Genomic DNA, 6258 nt, shown 5'->3' with positions numbered 1-6258 from the left:
ATCTGCATTAATTTTCTGCATAAGTTTATGGATTTGCACCTTCTAGGCTACTCCATTTGTTTTGTCATACCAGTGCCAACCTACACTGCCCTCATTAAAATTTTCTTGCAGACTGAGAAGAAGATCACCATTAAGCAGGGACAAGAGGTGGGAGGGAATGGGAGAGAGAAGGGGAATTGCATGGAAGATGGAAGGAGACCCTCATTGTTATACAAAATTACATAGAAGAGGAAGTGAGGGGAAAGGGGGAAGAAAAAAAGAAAAAGAGAGAAATGAATTACAGTAGGTGGGGTAGAGAGAGATGATGGGTGGGGAGGGGAGGAGAGGGGGGATATGAAGGGGATAGGAAAGACAGAAGAATACAACAGACACTAGTATGGCAATATGTATAAACGTGGATGTATATCCAATGTGATCCTGCAATCTGTACACGTGGTAAAAATAAGAATTCATACCCCACTTGAATCAAATGTATGAAATATGATATGTCAAGACCATTGTAATGTTTTGAGCAACCAATAAAAAAATCTTGCAGAACATTTTGAATCTTTTAGAGAAAGTTATCCTTTTTTAAATTTTGCTTAAAAAGGGGAAAAAAGTTACTTTTGCATTGTCCTTCCAGAAGAATTACATAATTAACTGATTCATATCTATGGAAAATATTTTTGGATACTCAAATTTATCTACTGAATATTTACTTCGGTATATTATTAACTCTTCCTACCCAGCAATTGAGTGTTCATTTCCATTTATTCAGATCTTATTTTATACTATTTTTAAAAATAATTGGATCATACAGTATCTTTTAAGTACTATCAAACTCTTCTGTTTCAAAGAATCAAAAGAAATATAACAAAATATACAAACAATAAAAATTCTGAAAAGAATCCTAACTAAAACAATGAAATGGAAGAAGACAAACTATCTTTATTGAAATTAAGCATACAGTGTATTAAAAGACTAGATTAGTAGAGAGGACTTGATACTGTATTACTGAATATGTAATAACATATTTCATCTTTTTAAAAATGTAAATATTTCCAGATAGTTCTGAAGTTGTCATGTGTGAAACGCTCATCTTCTTACAATGACTTTCAGCCAATTAACAATGACTTAGTTATCATTACCTGTGTGTGACTGACACTTGATCATAGCTGGTTGTTATGACATTACTTGAGCTTTAAACATTATTAAAATATATGATGCATATTGAATACCATTGCTGCTTTTTTGCAGATTGCAGTTTGATTTAAAGATGAAAAGTTATTATGTACCAAGAAAGGCAATGGAAGAAGGCAGTGGGTTATAAATTTGCTCTTTGTAAGTCAAATATTTCCATAGGAAGAACAAACCCCTTTCACATTTTCTTGCAAACCTGCAACCAAATGCTCTGTGAGACTCAAGAAAGAAATCCACAGTAGATGAGGTCATGTTAGGTTGAATTACTAATACTATATGCTAAAGGATTTCCTATCACATACAAAAAATTGTAAGCTTCAAAACTGGCAGGTGTGAAAGCCTAGAAGATTGCAGAGGTAACTCAGCCATTTAAGAAAAGCTGTGTCCAAAAGGAGCATATCTGCTGAGCATGGGTAATGATGATGGTCGAGATGATCTGAGCATAAGTGGGTTCTAAATGAGAAACATGGTGAAGGATTATCTTAACTAGTTTATTTTATTCTCATTCATGTTCCCTTTTTAATGAATGCTATTAAAAGTTAAATATAAAAAATTCTACAATTAAAAAAGTCTAACAGTTATCTTTCAGAAACTATAAAATTTTAAAAACCTAAGACATTATAAAGCATTGATGCTGTTGAAAGCATTTTTTTTCTCAGTAGTATATAAAATAATGTTGATGATTGCAATGGAAGATGTTTTATATTAGATATATATTTTACATCAGACTCTTTGTTGTAAGTAAATAACTCAACATAACTAAATACTAAAAAAAAAAAATCATTTTACTTAAAGTCCAAGTTTTCAGATTGATTCAAGTAAGCCTAGAGCCAGGGAATTATACTACCATTTACGAAGTGCTTTCTGTGTTTACACCCTTTGACTGACCTTGTCGGCTTTATCTTCAAGTTAGTTCTCTATAATACCAAGGAGACTCCCAGCAGCTGCTGAGACTACAAGCTTCTTTTTCCACATTTATCAGGATAAAGTGATAAATTTCGCCCCAGGAATCCAGAAAAAGCACATAATTCTCATTGGACCCGTTCAAGTCACATGCTTCCCCTTTGGTCCCCACAGTAATGGGGAGCTCTTGCACAAGAAGAAAGAATCAGGGAATGAATGCAGGGAAGGCTAACACAAATGACAAGAAGATAACACTCAGTAATCAAGTGGAGCTACAGACTTGTTAATCCCCTGCACATAATCATTGCACTACTGTGCTCTTGGGCCTAACTTCCAATTGCCAGACCCTTGAATCTTTTTAATTGGGGATGCTTTTGGTCTTCAAAATCTTTGTCCATAAAACAGGCCATAAGTGAAAGGAAGTTAATGGCCTCTGTGTAAGTGAACATATACCCCAGCTCTGAGCCTTTGCTCTGTGGGTGGGATAATTTTTAGATGTATGTATAACTTTGGTTTTCACAGCAGGATTAAATTCCAGTAGCCCACAGTGGAAAATTTTGATAATACATCCTTTTGTTGATTGCTTTTCCCTTCCTTGTCTCACTTCTCCCTTCCTTTTCTGGTACTTTCTTCTTCCAAAGAAATTCCTTGCACTTGAATCTTTGGCTTAGACTCTGCCTCTGAGAAAAATATAAACTCAGACAGTGATATTAAAGTTCACCTTCCTCTATTCATCTGAAATAAAGTGATTATTTTGCAAGATGTCTCTGGAACTCAGTTTCCTCCTGAATATAATGGAGATAATAATGTCTGCCCCACTTTCCTTGAAAGGACTATTATGAAGAACAAATGAGATAATGCATTTAAAAATGTTTTGTAAGATGCTGTGCTATTTGAGCACTACCGTGATTAAAATTACCATATACTTTAGAAAAGTCAAACCCCTCCATTATTGGCAAGTAAACAGCAAAAAAGTATTCATCACTGGTAGGATCTCAGGCAGTGCCCTCTGCCTTACCTTGAAATCAAAAGGACAAGAATTAATAAAAAATCAGATGATTCATCACAAAGGGATTACCTAAGGCATCCCTTTGTGTAGGCTACAGCTGCAGTTTATTTGTTGTTAATACCAGAGACCTCTCTGCAGGAAGGGAGCATAAAGTAAACAGGTAAAAGATGCTAGGAAAGGGCAAAGGGAAGCTGCCTGCTGGGAGCTGCTCCCTCAAAGGCTAATAGAACCTGAACTGATTCACAGTTCAGGCTCCACAGGGCTGTCGGTCGACCAAGAAGGTCATGTATGCCACAGACACTCATCCAATGCAGAGTGCCGGTTCCCAGGGAAACTTCAGGTCAAATGGACAAGAAGTCATTGCCAATTTTGTGACTTTAAAATTTACTCAAGTTTGGAACATAATATGCCCTGCACTTTGCTATTTTTAAAATATCTGTTATTGAGATCTTAATATATGCAATAAAATTAACACATCTTAAGTATGCTCTTCGAGGAATTATGACAATGTGAATACAATGACAAAGAAATAGCACATACTCAGCATATCTCCTGGCTCCTCCCAGATGCTACCTCTCTTCTATAATGTTTTCTTGTATCTACACTCTATCACTGGAGATTAATTTTGCCTCATGTTGAATTCTATATGAATGGAAACATAGACTAAATATTTTTTGTGTCTGGCTTCTATCACTAAAAGTGTGGTTGTGAGACTTACCTGTGGTGTCACATGTAGCCCTATTTATTCCTTTCATTGCTGTAAAGTATTGCATTGTATAAATTTATCATTAATTTCTTTCCCGTTGTTCTGTTGATAGACATTGAGATTGCCTCCTCTCTTGGGCTATGATGACTAAATCTGCAATGCTATTCTTATAAAAAGTTCTTTTTTTATATAGAAAGATGGACTCTTTTCTTTTGGACATGTACTTCAGAATTATCAGATCAAAGAGTGGGTATATTTAATTTATTGAAAATTACATCCTTCCAAAATAATTATACAATTTATAATCCTCTAACAGTTGAAGAGAATTCCCATTGTTACACATCCTTATAAGCACTTTGTACTGCCAGTTCCTTTACATTCACACATTGTGGTGGTGTCCCATTTGCTTTTAAGCTGCATCTTACTGATAGCTAAAGAACTGAGCACGTTTTAAAATATTTCTTGGCCATTTGGATACCTTCTTTTGTGAAGTAACCAAGCCTGCTGTTCATTTTTCTACTGGCTCATCTGCTTTTTCTTACTGATTTGAAGATATTTGTAAGATTTCATACCAGCTTGAAGATAACTCCTCAGCTAAGTGTACTGTGGCTTACTTCTTCCATTTTATGGCTTTCACTTACTTTATATGTTTTAGAGAATAGAAGTGTTTGAATTCAAAGTAGTCTAACATATCAATCTAATAAATTTAATAAGTTAAGAAAATATTCTTCTATACTATGTTTTAAAAGACATTTTTGCTTGACTTTTACATTATTCTAAAATCTACCTGTAATCAATTTACATATATTGATCAATTTATATATATATACATGCCTAGGGATCATGAGTAACTTTTTTCTTTGTGAATATCCAATTATTTGACTCATGCTTGAAATTTTTCTTTTAATATTTTTTTTGTACTGCATGTGTGGTAGTAATGAAGTTCTCAATTTATGTTTGTCTGGAAATTTTTTCCTTCCTTCATTTAAAAAAGATTTTTAAAATTGGAAATTGAATATTCTGGATTAACAAATTTTTCTTTCTTTCTTTCTTTCTTTCTTTCTTTCTTTCTTTCTTTCTTTCTTTCTTCTTTCTTTCTTTCTCTCTTTCTTTTTTTTAATCTTTCTCCAAAAATCTTACTCCATTGTTTTCTGGCTGGCATAGTTTCAGACAAGATGTCTGCTGTTTTTTATTTTTATTTTCTTTTTAGTTAACGTTTAATAATTATACATAGTTATGAGGCATGATATGATATTTCAAAACATCTATACAATGTGTAATGATGAGATCAAGTAATAAGTATTTTCATCTTATCATTTCTTTATTTTGAAGGCATGGAGCTTCTCTCTATTAGTTCTTCATAAACTACATAATAGGTCACTGTAAACTAAAATTACCCTCCATTCTATAGAATACAAAAAAATCTATTTCTCCTATCTAACTATATTTTTGTGCTCATTATCCAAGTTATCTTTATTCCTCCTCTCCCTTTACCCTTCCTCCCTTTCTCTTGTAATCACTATTCTAGTCTTTTTTTGAGATAACTATTTTTTTTTCAGCTTCTACAAATGAAAGAGAACATATGATAGTTGTCTGTTTGTACCTGGATCATTTTACTTTACACACTCTCCTATAGTTCATCCATATTGCAATGATGGAATTCTATTCTTTTTTATGGTTGAATAATATTCTCATGCACACATCACATTTTCTTCATTCATTCATTTGTCAATGAACATATCAGTTAACTGCATATCTTGGTTATTGTGAAGAGTGCTGCCATAAACATGGAAGTGCAGGTATCTCTTCAATATGCTGATTTCATTTTTTGTATATAATAACCAGAAGTGGGAGAGCTGTATCTTATGATATATTTATTTTTAGGTTTTTTTAGGCACCTCCATAATGTTCTTTATAATGGCTATACTAATTTACCTTCTCAATAGAATGTGTAAATCTATCTTCTCTGAATTCTCACCTGCATTTTTTTTTTTTTTTTGCTTTTTGGTAATAGTCATTTTGACTGTGGTGAGTTGATCTCATTGTATTTTGATATGTATTACCTTAATGAGTAATGTTGAAATTTTTCATATATTTGTTAATCATTCTGCACATGAATATCCATATCCCAGCACTAATTATTGAAGAGGTTGACATTATTCTAATGTATGTTTTTGGTGCTTTTGTTGAAAATCAATTTGCTTTAGAAGCATAGATTTCTTTCTGGGATTTCTGTCTAGTTCCACTGGTCTGTGTGAATGTTTTTATGTTAGTACCACACTGTCTTATATACTCTAGCCCTGTAGAAAATCTTCAGATCAGGTATTGAGATACCTCCAGATTTGTTCTTTTTGCTCAAGATTACTTTGGCTATTCAGGGACTTTTATTATTAATCCATCACACTGATAAGCGCCTAACTAATATAGCATGTGTCTTCTTCAGTTTCTTTCATCAGTGATT

The sequence above is a fragment of the Urocitellus parryii genome, chromosome 3, assembly GCF_045843805.1.
Source record: "Urocitellus parryii isolate mUroPar1 chromosome 3, mUroPar1.hap1, whole genome shotgun sequence".
Taxonomy (NCBI): domain Eukaryota; kingdom Metazoa; phylum Chordata; class Mammalia; order Rodentia; family Sciuridae; genus Urocitellus; species Urocitellus parryii.
This window is presented reverse-complemented; position numbering follows the sequence as displayed.